General features: G+C 44.4%; 1 protein-coding gene and 1 non-coding gene across 3 annotated transcripts in view; one reads left to right on the plus strand and one right to left on the minus strand.

The window, feature by feature from the left end:
- vg (vestigial) overlaps positions 1-19039 on the plus strand; it is a 73489-nt gene that overhangs the window by 18305 nt on the left and 36145 nt on the right. The gene's annotated exons all lie outside the window — the stretch shown is intronic.
- TRNAS-UGA (transfer RNA serine (anticodon UGA)) lies at positions 11867-11948 on the minus strand. The gene has a single exon. It is a non-coding gene; the product is annotated as a tRNA-Ser (tRNA).

A 19039-nucleotide genomic window follows, 5' to 3' on the forward strand; every position in this document is an offset into this window, starting at 1 on the left:
ACAAGAAACGAAGAAACTGAGGATCGGCCATGCGAGAGAACCTTCTAACTGGGTTACCGTGCGTGCTCGACCGAATTGCTTTTCTGTGCTGGACTCTTTCCTGACGAGAGCCGCTCGAAAGCTGCTGGCCCAATGTACAGCACATCAGAAGTATGTCCGTTCGTATATATCTGCGTTCATGAGCCGAAGCCCTTCACCGTTGCACCAGAATGCAATATGCTCGGCGATCCTGCGGTACGGATATCCACCGCTTCTGCAAACCAACGACTAAACGACAATGACGTATTACCCTCGCGCACAAAAAATAATCTATCTCGTGATAAATTGCGCTTACGTACGATTTATAATAATTAAGGAACATTTACAAGATTTTATAGAAACGCAATTAAAATCGTCGTGACCATAAATCTATTTTCATTCGATTCAATAATCGAGCAACCTTCAACGACGCATGTTTCCTGCTTCCAGTCAGAATTCACGTTTCTGTAATATGACAAGTTCGTACGGAATGATTAATTCAAATGTTTTTCCACGTTTGTCAACCCTACACGATTTATGACTATTTATGACTGTAATCAAACGACTCAAGATTTATTTGCGTTTCATAATCACGAAAAAATGGTCTTTGACGTCCGGGAATATCGGTTCCTATTCTCAGACCTCCTCAAAAGAGGTCTCTCGAACTTTTTTTATATCGCTGACGTTTGTCAACGATAAGGAGTTTACTTTTTGGAAGGAAGTCCCGCTGACCTCGGATGTACTTGGCGATTTCAAAGTCGTAAGGCCTCGCCACAACCGGGAGAAATTGGAGGCCTTCTCCAGGGTGGAAATCCGGCAGATTTTGGCCGGCGAGTTTTATTCTCAGTGCTGAATCCAAGGGGGGCAAGAGGCTAAGAGATGCACACCACGCAGCGTCTCCTCAAAGTGATTTACGTTGACGTCGCTACTTATCTCGTAACTTACGATGTTTACCGATTCAATTAGAGGCGACTGAATTCAACGAGGAGTCGAGACCCCGGAGATTCACGCGCGAATATGTGCACTTGAATCACACACATTCGAATCTCCGTTAATGTACGTGCACGGGCCAAAACGAAAGTATGAGAAGCGTAGATACATTTGTTTCGACATTAATTTACCGTAACGGCTTGCTGTCATAACAAAAACTATAATAAACCGTAACTCCCTGGCTTCGAGCCAGAGGTCGGCGGATTGTTCCAACATTCTGAATTTCCAAGCGCGGTGGCTGAGTCTTCCGATTTATATACGTATACGCGCATCCAACAAACTTACATTTGTGTATCCGAGTGCACTAAGGCTCGCAACTTCTCTCGAGGTGGCTTAATAAAATACTCGAAATGGCTCCCGGCGACATTGTTTTTCAGTCGAGTAGACTTTTGGCCAGCTCCTCTAAAGATCTGAGTGATCTACTCCCCTGACCAAAGTACGCGAGTCCGCTCCCTATTTCATAAAGATCTCCAAGACTGAGCCAACTCAGAATTCATTATTTGCTCCTATTTCAAGTTCACGCGGCTGCATTTTATCAATTAGAGCTCTGCTACACGCTCGTTAAATTCCTTGCCGTTTTCAAGACCCCGATAGAAGCACACAGAGCTGGCAAACCGAGGGAAACGTTCGTCGAGCGAGGGCAAAAGTATCGGGGCAACGATAAATTCGATTCGCATCAATATAAATCGTTGGCAGCTCACTTAGGTACAATCGAGAAGTATTTTTTACGATGAAACGTGTCGATCTTGATTTATATGATTTATGCAAGCTTTCAAATCCATAATAATGATTAATCGAACTCCAAGACATTCATTTTAGTCCCACGCAAACGAGATTCCTTTCGGTTGCATAAGATTTTTTTACAACGGCGCTGAAGCTCGCAACGTTGGAGCCCAACGTAATGAACGAAAAAAACATTCGTACGAACTGCAAATTCGACAGGGATGAATGAAATTAGAGAATTACTGGAATTATTGGAGGGGTTTTCCATCATTTCGTTGGACTCCAACGTTTGTTTACTTCGATTATTTTGATGAAACGAATAAAAAATGAGAATGAAAATATCGAACGCATCGAGAAAGTAAAACTCTTTGACGTTCGTAGCGTTTCAGACGAGAAACTTTTCATGCATAATCCTCTTATGCGATGTGGTAAGATCGGGGATAAAAAAAGAATCTAAAAATTTTTCAATCAGACGAGGAAGACTCGTGAGAATAGTGATCACTTATGCATTCCTCGTTCGTTCTCTCCCTCGTTCGATCGATTTACCACGAAGAAAAGGTTGTGGACGCGAAGGTAACGGGGTCTTCCCTGTTAGAGATGGATAACAGAGAGACGGTGATTTAAGCCGAGCAATTCTTGGCTTTTTATCCTCGCCCAGAGTGAGTCTCGCGAGCAGGCTCTTGCATCGCGAATGGAAAGTATAAGTTATCACAACCAGAATGGGAGAGTGAACTTACTACCATTTACGAGAGCCAGCACCTCGGGCTTTTATAATTTATACAATGAAGCCTCCCATTATAAAGAGCACCGAGATTCTATTAAACTCCAATAAGGTTTCAAGAATTGTTCTACATACTAGTACTGACACCCTCCTCCTTCGAGTCTGACGGAAAAGGCAGCGATCGATGCTAACATATTTTTTCTCACTTGTCAATCAACACTTTTTGAATCGAATCTGAGAAAAGCGTATCTGCAGGTTTTTTAAACTCGCATTTATCGTATTCATGAAATATGTGAAATCCATGAATAAAACCATTCGCCAAAGAGAATTCGTTTGAGCAATTTTTCCTCTTTTCATAAACTCTTTCACTTTGCCTCGGAGCAGATCTTGAAAATGAATATTCATCGCGGAGTATCACAAGCGCGATGCATACGACTAATCAAATTGTACCAACAATATTGCTTCAACGTTCACATTTCAAGTTTTTTTTTTTTTCATCCATGCTTCTATAAACTGCCATAATTCATCGTCATTTGTCCAAAGCCGTTTGTCTCTTGTATATTTGATAAAAAAAAAAAAACAAAAAAAACAAGATAAAACCGATAGGAGCGGCGTCGCTATAACCCGACGTGATTCGAGTCATTCAACGTCAGTAGCCACACGCCCGTGCTGTGACGTGGGCGGCTTAAAACTCGGCGCTCTCTTTCCTCCTCGACTGTCATAAAGACCCTTTAAATATGACAGCGCACATCGCACGTTCCACAACGCCGTAAGTCATTAACTCCGAAGTGCGACGACCGAGAGAGACACGTTTTGTCGTAGCGCCGCGCGAGCTCACAGCGCGTGTATAATACGTTTTTTCCATCTCTTTTACTCCCTCTCTTGAGGCAACTTTGTCTTCCATCAGAGGAACGATGACAACTCAGCGTTTAATCACTTTGCGCCCAGCGCCGAATTCCTCAAATCGTTGAATACACACACGCGCGTGTGCTCTGTCGTGAGGAAAGCCGATGATATATTGAGTATGTAGTTAAACTTGGATAAATGGAGCGCCGCCTCTGTTCGCAGTAACTTTGAATGACGATCGAACAAATGTAATGACTTTTCCTACTTTGGGCGAGGCTTCCGAGTGTGCGGACTATCTTTTACGTGTTTGCTCGTACCCGCGAGGTCTTTGATCTTGAACCGTTGGAATGGCGCAGTCCTCTTTTCTGATTAGCCACATTTTCATAAGAATCTACGCGAAAAGCTTCTTCTTTATCGGTTGACCTTCAGTCCCCCCGTGGAATTTTTACTACGTACGTTGAAAAAATTCCATCATTCGTTCATAAAATCTGAAGACTCGGAAGTTTTTATCTCTCGTCGTTGACTATACAAGCTCCGAACTTATGCCGAGTTATTCGGATAGGTGTTTGAAAAATAATATTCCTAGACTCGTGCGCAGGCAATCGAATAGACTAGAAGTTCGCGAAGCCGACCTTTATAACTGGCGACAAAACGACGAAGCAGCGGGAAAACGAATTTAACGGTTTCTCACCCGTTCGATAAGATTCCACTGCGCGCGGAATAAAAGATTTTTTCTTGCCACTTCGATGATTTTCTTAGTCCGCGCATTAGCTGATGCTTCCCCTAGCTTAGAATATACTTGTATTCATTTACACGCGATGCCAAACGTCAAGGTGGTCCAGCTACGGTCGCTAACTTACAGCGGTTAGATTTGAAGATAAACAGAAGTTACACCTCGCGGTAACACGTATGGAAATTAACCTCGAGGCACAAAAAGAAGTCTGTATATGTGTCAGGAGGTACCCGTTCGATCGCGCAACGACGCCTCCGCGTGCTCGACACAAAACGCCGTTTTCAGAATAAAATAAAATAAAATAAAATAAAAATCAGCCTGCAAAGCGAGATCTCGATTCGTATTTCCATACCGGTGCCATTCTCGCCTTACCAGTTAAGGGTCACTTGTGTTCCCTCGGTTTCTCGCTCTCTTCCCCCTCCTCCCTCGGTCATTCGTTAAAAATCCTTCGGCCCGCCGTTTCACGCTGATTTTTGAGGCTCCGAATGCGTGTATGCGTTCGTGAAATCCTCGTACGAGGTATAGAAAAGGTGACAGTGGTCTAAATTTGCTCCGCGGAAACCATCAGCGAAGGAACCATTTATATCCTCGCTTATCCGGGCATCTTTACACCGTACCAACAGCAGCGAGGCTCCGTTCACTCGTGGACGAAAGCTCGAGATAAAAACGGACAGGGAGATACGGAGGACGGTGTTGGATCGAAGGCCACGAATCTACGATTCTGCCCGAAGATTTTAGGTGACCGGGTTCGTGCTCCGAGCGCACGCGAAGAATCCTCGCGAACGAATGTCTTGTATCGTGCACTCTGCGCGGTGAGAATCGCCTGGATGAAACCGAGTCAGAAAGTTTAAGAGCATCGTCAACGCGGGATGAAGACATTGCTCTCGAGATCCATCCGCACAAAACATTTTTTTCCACCGTCAGTTCCTTACGCCTAGCATGTTCCCGATTGAAATCGAACGAAAAGCACTAGATTCGTGTAAAATAACGACGTTGATAATCACTCGGAGCTGAACGTGAAATATTTACGACCTGCCAGCTATTAAGACTGTTGAGAATCGATGGATAACCAGCAGCGCGCAAGGCTTTCCCGAGCTGTGAGTCGCAAGTGCACAATGACCGCGCGCGCGCGCTTCGCCGGTGGACTTACGCGATTAGCAATAAATCTGTTATCCGTGAACTCGGTGCGAGAGCACTCACCGGAGCGAGGGACTGCCACTGGCGTATATCCATCAGAAACCATTAAATCTTGACATCGGTACGATCCATCAGTGAAACAACTCGACACACTCGCGAGATTTTAAGATTCCTCGAGCGTTATATGCCCCTGGAGATATGTACGTTGGTTGCCTCGCTTCTGAATAATGGCCTGCGTACTTTTCGCTCTTCTGCTTCGCCATTGTATAACGTTCGAAACGTCATAGAAACACGCAGCGTCGCAGCCGAAGTATATCGAACGCTCCATTGACACGATTCCAATCGAGCATTCATTCCGAGAACCTTCAGCTTTTGGGATGCGCCAAAAAATGGAGGATTTTTAACCTCCGATTGATCATAGGTGCCTTCGAGATCTCGGCTCCTCGGGATTCTACATCGTCGGGCTTGGCCATCCAAGTTTAGTGGTTCCAGCAGCTCGAAGTTCAATTTCGGAATAGCTCGAATCCCTTATATTCCACCAATACACATTGAACAGGGCGAAGCAGCGCGGAAAGCGTGCGCAGGCATTGAGCGAAGCGAGTCGAGCCACGCACATAGCACCTAAGGGTTAATTCGATGAGCTCCGGAGTCGCGGCCCGGTTAACCGTATCTCCCGGTAACCAGTAGAACAACGCGAGTTAATATAGAGCCAGCAAAGTTTGCCTGCTGAGAATTAAACGCATGCCAGACCAAGTTCACTCGGATAATAATCCAGCATCTCCACTAGAGGCATACCATTGTCGATCCACACGCATGCACGCTCGTTCGAGGACGCGTATTGTAACTCCCAGTTTCTAGTGCCTTTCCATACTGGGTACGTTAGTCGCATGGGTTCGTAAGTGATTTATCTGTCGTAGTAACCGCGTGACGGTGCGAGACACTTGAGAGGCTTCCTGACGCCTTCGACTCGATAAGCACGAGTCGAACGGTTCGCGGTTCACATTTCAGTAATCTCAATATTGTATTAAGATGAGTCCCTGAATAGAGGGCTGGCTACAAGTTAAGCAGATGCTCGAAGGAAGGCGAAAGCCGTGCTGGGTACGTTTGGCAAATGAACTTGTGTCGTCGTCCATAAAACGCGATGATAATAAAGGCGAGGGCACTGGCCGCACAGGGGGTTCCCGATGCTTCCTTTTTGGCGAAAGTCTCACCGCGCGGATAGGCAAGTCGTCAATGAAATGAGGCGGAAAGTCGACGTGTGACAGAAAGTCCGGGATTCTCGTGTGCTCAACGGGCACGAGAGTGTGCTGAGCGCGTTGCATCCGAAATTGATGAAAGTATGCCCGCGCCACGAATTCTTGGCGAGTTTTGTCGTATGGCTGCGCAGTTGCGGTTCGGTTGTTGAGCCAGTGTAAGAATTATGCTGCGGGAACACGTGGCTTTGTTTGCGTGTGTGCGCGCTCCGATCAACGGAGGCAAAAGAGGAGCACATGAGCCGAAAGTCTTGGCAGATTTCTCCCTCTCTCTCGCTCTTTCTCCGTGGCGAGTTCCCGTACACGAAATCGCTCTTATTAATGAGCGGGACATTCCCGACGGGCTTCGAATCTCCGAATCGCGCTCGCGCGCGTTCTCTCGCCACGCCTGCAACGAACGCTGTCATACACGAGAACCGCGCGTACGTTAATGCATCGAAAATATACGCGCGCACACGAGAAACAGCCACGATCCCGCGATCGAGGTGCTCGAAGAATTCGCTGATGTGCAACTGCCACGTGTGCGCATACAAACACGCTTCTGTACACGTATACAAAAACATATTTTTACGCGTGCTGTTCAGACTCCACGGAGGTAATCCATTTGGGCTCAATAATATACCCATGGCACGAGATTCCCTCGCTCTCTGGCACAGAATTCCGGCAGAATTCGCTCGCGTTTTCGAATTACCCTGCAGAATGTATTCGCGATGTGCGAGCCGGCACCCCGCGAAACCCCATAACCAAATGTGCATCTGTGCGAATGCATGTACGGCAGCAGAAAGATCTCGCGAGGCGAATGAATTAAGAACAGATGGTGAGCAACGGGAGTTGGGCAATGTCACACTGCAGAGGAGACTTTCTGAAAAATAAAATATTCTTTTGCTTCGATGGGTGCGTGTACTGGGGAAAAGAAAGCGCGAGCGAAAGTAAGGAGAGAAGAATTCCGGGATGCGGAGCGTCGTCGCGATGCTAATTTTCAGGCATCGAAGCCTGCGCGTCGCTCCTTTTTGCTGCAGTTGCAGCTTCCGACGTAAAAACTAGTGCCATTGGAATCACTGCGGGGGGCTCGAACCGTGAGATTGATTTATCGATCGCGACGCTTGTAAATTTTATCGACTAGTGGAACTCTCGGCAGTGAATCGTCGCCCTGTCGAGAGCTGTCGTAGTTTTCATTCTTCTAGAATAAGTTTTCAAGTTAGCGAGAACGAGAGGAAAAAAAAAGGGGAATTGAGTGGCCCTCCGGGTGTATATATCGGCTCTTAATTTGTCTCGAACTATGCGAAAGCTTTCGGCGATGTAATACCCTGCGGAAAGGTATACAATATTGGGCAAGAAAGTTCCTGCGAGGCCTCTCAGCCCTTTTCTTACTTTTCTCCGGAGATGAGAGCCCCGGCGAACCTCCAACTTTCATATTTACCGGGGCAGATCATTTTTAAACAAAGCACTAATTTTCCAACTTCATCACATCGTCGCACTCATTACAAGCGCGGTGAAACTTCCATGAGATAATAAATGATTATTACGGTGGCTTCGAAGAAAAACGCGGATAGAAAGAGCCGGAGGAAAGGAGAGAGAAAAAGGAGCTCGAGGGCGCACGTAACCCTGAGGCTTTGAGGTAATGGAAGCAACGGAGAGGCAAGTCTGATGCTCAGGTCCACGCTCCTCTCGAGGGGTTGGGCCCCGAGATCTCCGAGGCTCTTAAGCAAAAGATTCTTTGATGTTCTCGCACTTTGCTTGACTCAAGTCGAGCGACAAATTCTTCGATATTCGCGCGATGAAAAGCTCTCTCGGCACGGAAGATTAAACTTTTGGTGAGGTTGACGAGTGCACAGCGAGAACGGGAGCGCGAATCAAACGAGACTCTTCGAGACGATGAAACGCTTTTTACTCCGCTTGCCCGTGCGAAACACCCGATCTTTATCTTTTTTACCCTTCAACACTTCTCGCTCCTTGAATTCTTCGGGGGCTGCGAGAAATATCGAAGAAAACCGCGAATTCGCATTCGAATGAGGCGAAAGGATTCGAACTGTTGAATAAATCGTGGTTCATTGGCATCGACACTTTTCAACTTCCATACACATTGACTTTTCGTTTAACGGAGAAAACTTTTGCCTTCCCTGACATTTACCCTCCCCCCGGTGCCTCCCGCTATCTTTGTTTCCACGTTTCCTATGGCCGTCACAGCGAAAATAATTCTCCTGCGAACAAAGAGCGAGCGAGAGAGACAGCGCCAATCTTCCCGTACAAAGGGAACACCGCGCCTCGAACCGCAGCCAATAAAGAGCAATGATTTCTCGCGATGTATGCGGCGCACCGAAGCAATTAAAGCTCCACGCTAAAACACCACGCTCTCCTGTAGTATATACGACTGTGATTATCGGACATGGTGTGTATCTTGCTGCACTTTTATCGTGCGTCGATGCGCACCACAATGCAACACACGCTTGATATGCACCGGTCACACTCCGGCGAGTAATCGGCCTCGCTTTGCCTTTTTTGAGTCTTTTTTTTTGTACTTTGAAACATGCAGTTCTCAAGATTCATGGCAGAATCCAGGATATACGTACAGACGAGGAATGAAGTCATTACGAGTCTCGGTCCAGTGGCATTTTCATGTTTTCCATTAAATTTTTTCTCCCTCCTCAGCTCGCTGGAAATCAAGCGTTCGGTTCGCGTGCTCGCATTAGTTTTGTCTTCGAAAATCATTTCTTCGCATCATTCTCAGGAGCAAAATTTGTTGAAGTGTATGAAAACTGTAAAATTGGTTTTTTTTTTTTTAATCTGACGCGACGAAAAGAGTGAAAACTTCAGCGCAGGGCTCCCTAAACGCGCGATCAGTCGGCTGTCGCTGCGCTTGATTGAAATGTCACGAGACGCGTACATCGAAAAACGCAAACGAATGGAAAAAACTTTTCCTTCTTTTTAGCTACTCATTTACTTTGATAGCGATGGTTCTAGGAGACTCTCTCTACATGGAAAAACAGATCGCGCAGTCCAACGTCGTTCTCTTTCCACCTTTTCGTCCTGTTCTTGTTTACGAGGTAAAAGGATCTCACGCGAGTAACATACGCCCTTGAATAAATCGATGTTAACATTCCTCCTGCCCCCGTGGAGGTTCACAAGGTGAGTTAACATGAGCTCGTCTGCGCGTCCGTCAGATCTAGGAAATCCTGGATCGGAATACGCGATAAACCTGGATTCAAAAAAGCTGCTGCATCAAATCACCGGGATGCAATTATCGAGTGCATCCTTTTTTGTAATTCGCTTTCCAGATGAGTTCACTCGTACATTTACGCTTTGCCTCTATATATAGAGAAATAATTGACGCCGTAAAAAGTTGATTAATCTCATTCAGTGGTCGCATCGGTTCATAAACCCTTCATTAGCGTTGATTTTTTTTTTCTTTTTTTCGTATTTTATTTTCTTCTCGAGCAACGGTAAAGTTACAGTTGATCCGAGTGAGTCGTTTCTTCGTGTATTTCAGCCCGTTCGAGCGCGACCTTTGGCTGAAAATCGTTGGAATCATTTCCGAAGAGATTTTCATTGGAACGACGTGCGATTCTTTTCAACCAACAGATTAGGATAAAAGAGTGCTTAACGAGATATCCGAATGAGCTTCAAAGGCGACTCATTAATGCCAATTGCGCTATCGGAATACGCGTTTGAGCCTCGTTCCGTCGGTTTTATTTGAAATGCAGGAGCGCACTTCCGGTAGCCATTTTAATCGACACGCTCCCCTCCCTTTGCTCTCGGTTTTTTTGCCAAGAGAGTAATATCTTATGGCACACATTACGGCTAGAGCCTGTCTCTGGTTTGATGCCTCGAGACAGCTTTATGAGTGCCTTGGTTATAATTTAATCAAAATGCCACTCGGCACCGGGGCTGGATGTGTGTCTGTGTGTGTGTGTGTGGAGAGAAATAATATGAAAAGGAAAGAAAGAAAAAGGGCGGAGGATGAGGCGGCCATATTTTTCCTCCGCCCTTATGAGATTCCCCGCTGTATGAACTCGTAATGTATGTGTATATATACAGACAATTGTGAGCGTAATTGCTCAGCCTCTTTGTTTCTTCAATTACGTGTCTAGACGAGAGCGGTTCTACCCTGAAGTGAAAGAGAGAGAGAAAGAGAGAGAGAGAGAGAGAGAGAGACGGGGACGGAGATAATCCGAGACATAATGTGCAATGATGAGAGGAGGCCAAGAAAAGCCTCGCGAGTGTAGGCTCTCCCTTTTCCTTCGCTCATCGCAAGACGAAGTGAGAATAAAACATCCCGACGTATGTATACAGCTAGGAATTTTTGTGAAACAAATAAGCACGCCCTCGCACGGATCCCATTACGCTCGTCCAACTCTCACGAAGCATCTCCTCACGTTTTAATTCAAGCGCACTCTCACGTGCCCAAGTGCGTGCTCCACTTCGAGGAATATTGTAAGAAAAGGCATAAAACTCTATGAATTTCGCGCTTTCCTCAGGCGCCACTTTTTTTTTCTTCCACCGACGTGTTTCATCTAATACTCATGTTCAACTGCCTATGGAACATCGCAAATGAACATTAAGCACGAACAAAATGCTGGTTTACACGTTTTCATTTGGAGCAACAAAATTCACGTCTGGCTGGCCATACGCGGAGAAAACGAGGCCAAAAATTCTAGAGGAAAGTACTAGGAATATAATATCTCGGGGACAGTATATACGGACTGGATTGCAGTATTAATTCAAAGAGGAGTAATAAGAATTGTTCTATCCGCGATCCGCCACAGTAAAAAGACCAATAACCGTAACTTATATTCAAAAGACTCAAGACTCTTTTTCTCTATAAGCATAGTAAAAAATATTTTCAGTCACTTCAAATTTTTATATCGTAAAGTATGCTCGGACAACTCTGAAAAAAACTATATTTATGGTAAAATGTCACACGTATTCGGTGCATATTCGTGTATTTATCATTGAATTTACTATGCTGACAGTGAAAATTTGTGATTTACAATACATTTCCACTCATTGTAAGTGCTAGTCTGGCACGATGAATATAACACTCGAAAACAAAAAGAAATATAGTTCTCGCGTGCATGGCTTTTTGCAATCCACATAAAGCTGTTTAGAATTCAGGGGGGAGAAAAATAGAAAAATTTAAAAAAAACTGCTGTTTGTAGTCGGTGGCTAAATACTTTGAGAATTCTTGAAAAATAATATATTCCTCACTATACAAAGCGAATATGTTTTCTCTGTATAGTTTTTCAAATCATGTTCATTTCACGTTCGAGATTCGTTAGGAATCATTGAAAAAAAATCGTTTAAGCATTTTGGAAGTTTTATCTCCCTGCGAATCCCGTCAAAAGATTTCTTCCGTCATTCCAACGTTCCGCTAGCGACCGAATGCTTTTGACGTAATCTGAGGCTTGTCATATTAAATTTGTCATAAAAAAAAGGAAAAAAAAAATTCGCTGCGGACAGGATTCGAACCTGTGCGGGTAGAACCCAATGGATTTCAAGTCCATCTCCTTAACCGCTCGGACACCGCAGCTCTTGGTAAACCACAAGAAAATTGTCGTACATGAGCTCGCGCGGTGTTATCTCGATTGTACAAGTGTTTTTTTCCTTATCAACCGACTGATAAGATACGATAAGAAGGTAAATAAGAGTGATTGACTGTGTTCGAGGTTTGTATGCATGGATGAGCCTGCATTCGGCTCAGTAACGAATGGATTTCAAAGTCATTCGTGCTTAACCTCACGGTCGACGCAGCTGGCATGGCTTACTGTCAATTCATCATTTTTAATTAATCGTTTGGTTAATTAGCGCAAAACTGTTATACGTAACAGCAGGTGATTCTCCTTCTCTCTCTCATTCTCTCTTTTAGCTGAGCGTTACATTCCTGCTTGTTATACAGCACATATATTCCATATTCGGTGCGTAGACACATGTTTGACAATATTAAATTGTCTCCTGGAATAATGCCTGTCACCCGGTGACGTATATGCTTCAATTAATTCGATTGTAATTCGCGTAATTGTCCGTCGATACGAAAAGTAATAGGATCGATTTATTTGGCGTGTCTGAAAAGACGCCAGGTTGCTTGAACACTGGTCTTAATTGAGAAGAACGTTCACGATGAAATTTTCCTCGTCGTATTGTCGTCGCTTCCGGTGATGCAAAATGTAGCAAATGGACGCGCATGATTTCATGTTCGCTTCTATCCAGCTCGATGAGAATTTCAATTAGATGCTAAAGTAATGTCGCACCTGGAGAGAACTCTCATCCATTCCTATTAATGGGAGAGAGAAAGAAGGGAGATAACGGAGACAATTATCCCGTGCCGACATCAGAGCGCCCCGGTAATTCTCTCCAACCGGGTCGCACTTCCGGGATTCGACGAATCTACCAGCTAATTAATTAGAAACGTTTTCCTTTGAAAGAAACTCGAGCTCCGCGCGCCGGCTAATCGAGCCACAGAAATGATGCTAACCGTGTTTACCGTGTAAATCGTCTTTATTTGGAAACTCCCGTAAGATTCTGCTGCATTTTTCCTCGAAAAAGCCAGTCCCCTGAGACGATTCGTGAGAGCTCAAATAACCATCAATTCCTTACTGTGATCGATACGAGCACTCGAGACCTTTCCAACGGAATATCAACGAAACAATGACACCGAAACAAAAGTATTCTGCATGAGGCAGCAAAATATTATCGACTCTCTCTCCGATGGACCCACCCATGAAGACGTATACTTAAAATTCAGGAAAGCCTCAAGATACTCGTCGAAGATTCTTAACTCAGCAAAATCGATTACGAATCCTCACGTTCGAGGATTCAGTCCTACGGGCTTGCTCGATATCTCGTTTGCATATTCCTTTGTTTATTTTGACCTGCCAGGGGTCACAACGCTTTCCAAGACGACAGCCCTCGGAATTAGATTTTCCCGTGGAAGTTGAAGAAAGTTTATGGTTCCGAGGAGACTTTTGCTTCTTTCCTCTCATGGTGGCAGTTTTATTCTCTCCTCCTCTCCTTCTCCCCCCCCCCCCCCACCCTCCAGCCCTGAAGTCTCCCTCGAGAGAGCTCGAGCACTCCTCGAGGAATGCCTCCCAGTTTTTCGCGGATCATTTTTCATCCCTCCCGCGCGCGCGCTTATCTATCCTCTCATCTATGGCAGGGGCGCGCGTGCGCGCGGGCGCACCAGTGACCATGACATCGCGCCGGTTGACAGTGACGAATCGAATGAGCCGAGTCGAGACTTGAGTCATTGGCTCTTGTCACTGCGCGCTTTGCTCTTTCATTCTTTTTTCTGGCCCTGACCCTTTTTCGTCATAGTAATAAAATCACATGTCCGCTCGCAGACGCGCTGAGAAACAAGAATAAACCAACGATAAAGTTATACAGTGCGACCTCTCTTAAGTTAAGACGGAGCCGACACAATCTTGAGTTTATACAAGTGGACGACTTGGGATTCGTGTCGTAACCGGCTGGAAAAGATTGTTGGCACTTGCAGTCTTGGCGCTGTCAATACTTCGATGTTTGATAAGAAAAATTGGGTCGCACGAGCTCCTCGGTGATGCGAACGATTCGAGAATTATCAGACGATCTTGCACTCGATGTTAATAATTGTTGGCTAAAAAATCGTCACCAAAGACCTGCGGCCATCGCACCAAACGCATGGCTCATCAGGGCCCAATTTCACTCGTTTTCGATCCAGGAAAACAGTCGTTTTAAACGAGAGTTATATATGACAAATAAAGTTAGTCTCCTCGTACGAGTCAGTTAAACGATCCTTCGACAAAAATAATTCTCCTGCCAATTAACGAAACTTTTCTCTCTCCCCCTCTCGTCACAAACACGTATCTGATGCGCGTCTAATTAAACGGTCAATGATTATTGATAAAGGTCGTGAAAGAAAAGGCGATTAATGAGGCCGATATGGACTCCTTATTACTCTTAATAGTTTTTATTAATTCATCAGTTTTTCAATGCGGGATTGAGGAAGGAAATGCAATGGGATTGCGTGTTACATTCTCAAGGTGCAGAACGAGGAGCCTCCAGCCCTCGGACCGTACGCGGTAACATTGAACACACGGTCACATTCGCATACATAAATATACAGAGATCGCGGTGCGTAGTGCACACGAGAGTGACAGGTGATAAGACCTCGAAACTTCTTCCAGCAGGTTTTTACTCTCAATAGTACATCTCACGAGCCGTAGCAGAGTGAGAGAGGCTCGAGAAAAAGGTTCCCCATTAAATACGTAAGGAATCGTGGCGGAGAAGAGACCCTCGTCGACTAATTAATGATTCCATTTATTCGGGGACAAGTTTTGTGTTAATTGAACACTTCTCAGGAATTTCTCGTTTCGATGTTCCTCAAACTGTGCGCCTCTTCGAAATAAACACAACGTTTGAGATTGTTTTTTCAACATTTTCAGCATTTTTCAAAGTCTTCGTCCGCGTATTTGAAAACTTTCGGCGTGGGATTCGCGATGATAAAAATATGGCTAGTTGATTTTACATTGGGAAAATATTTTCACTGGGTGTAGCCTCGATTATGACTGATGTTGGTTTTGACAACACGATCGAGAATGCGCGTCGTGGGCGTTGCAGAGGAAAGGGTTCAGCCGAGTCGAACAATCGCGTTAGGTCTCGTAGGTGGAATGGCACGAGGGAAAGCTCCAGGAGCAGGTATACTTCGAGGAGACGAGCGCCGAAGCTTGGTAAAACGAGAAGCAACGCGACGTAGGAGTGAGAGAGCTCTAGGAATTTCAAGCGAGGTGAGATGCTCTCGAGAGATGACGAGGGGACGAGCAGCCTGATGGTAAATGGCGTATAGAGTTTGCAGGAGACCGCCTGCGAGAGGAGATCGCGGCGGAACAGCTACCGCAGAAGCCAAGACGAGCGAATATTAAAGAGGCTCGTAAAATTATAAGCATTCCGTGGAATCTGGTCGTACTGAGATTCTCTCGCATGTTAGAGAATATTTTTCGTCTTCTCAGATGTCAAAAAGCCTCCGGCTTGAATCTTGATACCTCGTCAGTGTTAATCGGCCTCGTAATTGCTACTTAAAACCGAATTAAACTACTTGAATCTAAGAGGAAAAGCTTGAGATTGCATGGAAAGAGGTCACGTTTATGTTTTTTCGTCATCTTTCCTGTTTTGTTATGCAATTCACGCACTTCGCTTTATCTCAGTTATTTCAATTGATGCAAAACGACAGTCAGCAACGGTTTTGGTATCGAAAAACCACCGAAGAACTTTGGCAAATTCTATGCTTAAATTAACGGGAATTTATTATTCGACAGGATCAAATCGGCAGTAGCGGCGATGCAGACGCGAGTGAATTTTTTCACTTCCTACATCTGGCACGTATCACCTTGAAAAATCTCAAATACCGAATAAAGAATGACTCCATTTCGTTTTATCGATAATACTCGATCTACGGAATGTCGATATTCAATGAATGCTGGCGTGACGAAGTCGTCGTTGCATTAGAATTGAATGAAGTCCTTTTCACGTTATTCCTGGTCGTAGAACGCGAGCGTGGTGTGCATCGAGTTCACGGAAAGATGATTCGAACAATCGCTGCGTTTGTCACGCTCGAAGAAAAAATATTGCGACAATAAAAACTGAAACAAAACCTTCGAATCTTTCTCAAGCTTCAGTTTCTTTATTCAAGAAACTTCATTCAAATACCAGCAAGTTTTATAAACTCAAATGTCAGCAAATACAGAAATAATGCATTATCGAATGGGCTCGTTAAACAAACTTCAGTCAAATGCCAACTTCCAGAAATTCACCCGTCATCAAATACTGAAACATTTTAAAGGGTCTACCCTATAATTCGACGGGCACAAAAAAAACTTTTTTCACCAATTTTTTTTGACCAGTCTAAATTATAAATATAAAAAGCGTTAGGCCTAAAAATATACCCTTAAAATACACGTTTTTTAGAAATTTTACTCAGTTTTCGTACAGAAAATGGGGGAGAAGACAGGTCCAAAAAAAAGGGTGTGCGTTGTTGATAAAATCTTTGAAATGGATCATCGGAGAAATAAATAAAAAATGGTTTTAGATTCAATAGCTATAGCGCATATCACACACGATATTTGATTTTTTCAAAAATGACAAAATGGCGGCCATTTTTCCAAAAACCATGAAAAAGCACGTTTTTTTCATCATTTTTTGTACAATAGTTACCCTCAAAATTTCAAAATTCGTATGGCATGCGCGATAGTTCTCGTCACGAAGAACATGCGCTAAAATTTTGGTAAGGATCGGTTGAATAGTTTCGGAGTTTTCAGCAAGCGCACCGGTGCGTATTAGCGCGCTCAGACAGCCGAGTAAACGTCGCTCAAAAGTTGACTTAGACAGCTCAATAAAAAATAAATCGTTTGTTTGAAAATTCTAATAATGGTAGACCCCTCAAAGCCGTTTTATCAAATCTGCTTTTTCTTCGCAGTCTAATTTTGAGAGCCTCTCGTCTTTTGCTGTTCTTTTGGCAAAGAATCAAGCGTCCGCAAAATTCGAAGTGGAGTTGCGTCGACATAAAGGTGCACCGCCCGCCTAGAAAGTTTCCTAGGTACCTCCTCAGGGTATTGTCAGGCTGCCATGCTGCCTTGGTAGGGCGCTTGTAAGGCCACCTGATGACGCCCTGTTCCAAAATGTTACGCCCTGAAACAAATGGCCGTGACCAGGTTGCTTGGTCAGGCCCGAATAAGGCGCCCTGGTCCGGGTCGGTTGACGTTCGTTTACAGACCCTGATCAGGTTATCTGACCGGGCGGTGATCAGGGTTTTCGACTAGGCTACTGTCAGGTTGTCCTACATGAAAATCTCGTGCACATAGACTTCTAGAAGACATCGTTATTTTATTAATCTTTATTAAATCAATCATGTAAATTATAAGTCTTTTTTTGAATATTCTGACATGTGTAACCTATAATTTAATAATTATGTTTTATAAACTGTCAAATTTGAGGAACGTGTGGATAAAGAGTATAATTTTATATTCTTAAAAATACGCGTTTATTGGGCATTTTTTTAGCGTATAGCCCGATTTCCGTTCCAATCCTTGGCATTGTTGATGACTCTGCCAACAGCTTGATCAAAATCTTTGACGCTTACGGATTTCTTCTCGTTGCTGGCGAATTTTTTCGGGCTATGTAAATCTGTGAAATATTGAACAATAAAATAAAATGATTGGTGTGCTAAGATTGGCACAATTTTAGAATTTCTAAGAGAAAAATCACAAATTTGTATCAATAATTCTCTCAACACAATTTTTGCTCGTTTGTATAATGTCAACAATTCTAATTCGTTCATATAATTAATGCAAATCACTTTAAAATTGTACATACCTTTTGTAAATTTACGCATAGAGCGATATCTTCGCATACGCATACGCGCCTTATACCGACGTTGGTCATCTCGATTCATTTCAACTTATGTTCAGATACAATTTTTTTATTGTTTGATTTCAGTTGAAAACTTGTCACTCGGATCTTTTATAAAATACGAATAGAATAAAACTTCATCAAATATATGGAAACTCACTTTGAAAATCACTTGGAAACTTGTCACTCGGAGCTCGTACAAAACACGAATGGAATATAACTTATTCACCATCTATTCGAATACGCGTGTGTGCCAATCATAAGGCAAGCCTTGGAAGGACCTAATAGAACAAGTACTGTCAAGGCAGTATTGTGGTAGATTCCAGCTGGAATCTCATAAGGATTTCCACATATGGCGTGATTAAGTCGAGCCTGAGCAGGACCTGAATGAGATAACGGTCAAAAAGGCCTTATCTAGGCGAACCCGATCAGGGCCATTTTAGATTAGGCTGTTTTGGAAATTATTGTGGAAAACCTTATAGCGGCCACATCAGGCTTTTAACAATAGGATTGCCCGTTTCAAAACCTGATCATGACCTCATCATGAACAGGTGAACCCTAACAAATTTCTAGGCGGGCGATAACTGTCATCTGAGAAGGTCGTTGCAGAGCTGTGCTGCTGGGAGAGATAGACATCGAATAAGTATTTGTGTCTCGGGGCACGATTTTCTCCTCGGAGCTTCGCCGAGTCTGGTGGCTTCGAATTCAACTCAATTCCCTCTCTTCCTGGCCGTGTATTATCTCAGTTTCTCGGTCACTACGGGGGATATACGATGGGAGAGGAGTAACACGTCAAAGCCGGCAAACGGTAGTAAATCCCGACAGAATGGATTGTCCCCCGGCATTGCTGGGATTCGCGACAATTATCGGTTGTGCGCGTACATACTTCGCCTCAAGGGGTTGCCATATCTCACGCACCGAGCTGTGTGTGCGTGTGTCCACGCATATAAGAGACGAAGCGAGAGGCTAAATATCCAAGAAGGAAAGAGGGAGCTGAGGCAGGGAGCATCATCGCGTCGGAGCTTCGAATAGTTCGCGGTAACGGCGACGAGCAGCCGAGTAGTAGCCTACAGTAATTTCGCACCCGTGAGTAAATAGCGAACATCGCGATTAGTTTTCACGGGGATACAGGATTCCCTAGAAAGCGTACCGGGTCCGGGGGAGCGAGTTGCGTTACGAAATTCCAGAAGGTTCTTTTGCATTTTTCATTATGGAGAACCGTCCGTGAATCACCGATTAGCGGAC

The sequence above is a fragment of the Venturia canescens genome, chromosome 5 (genome assembly GCF_019457755.1).
Source record: "Venturia canescens isolate UGA chromosome 5, ASM1945775v1, whole genome shotgun sequence".
NCBI classification, from domain to species: domain Eukaryota; kingdom Metazoa; phylum Arthropoda; class Insecta; order Hymenoptera; family Ichneumonidae; genus Venturia; species Venturia canescens.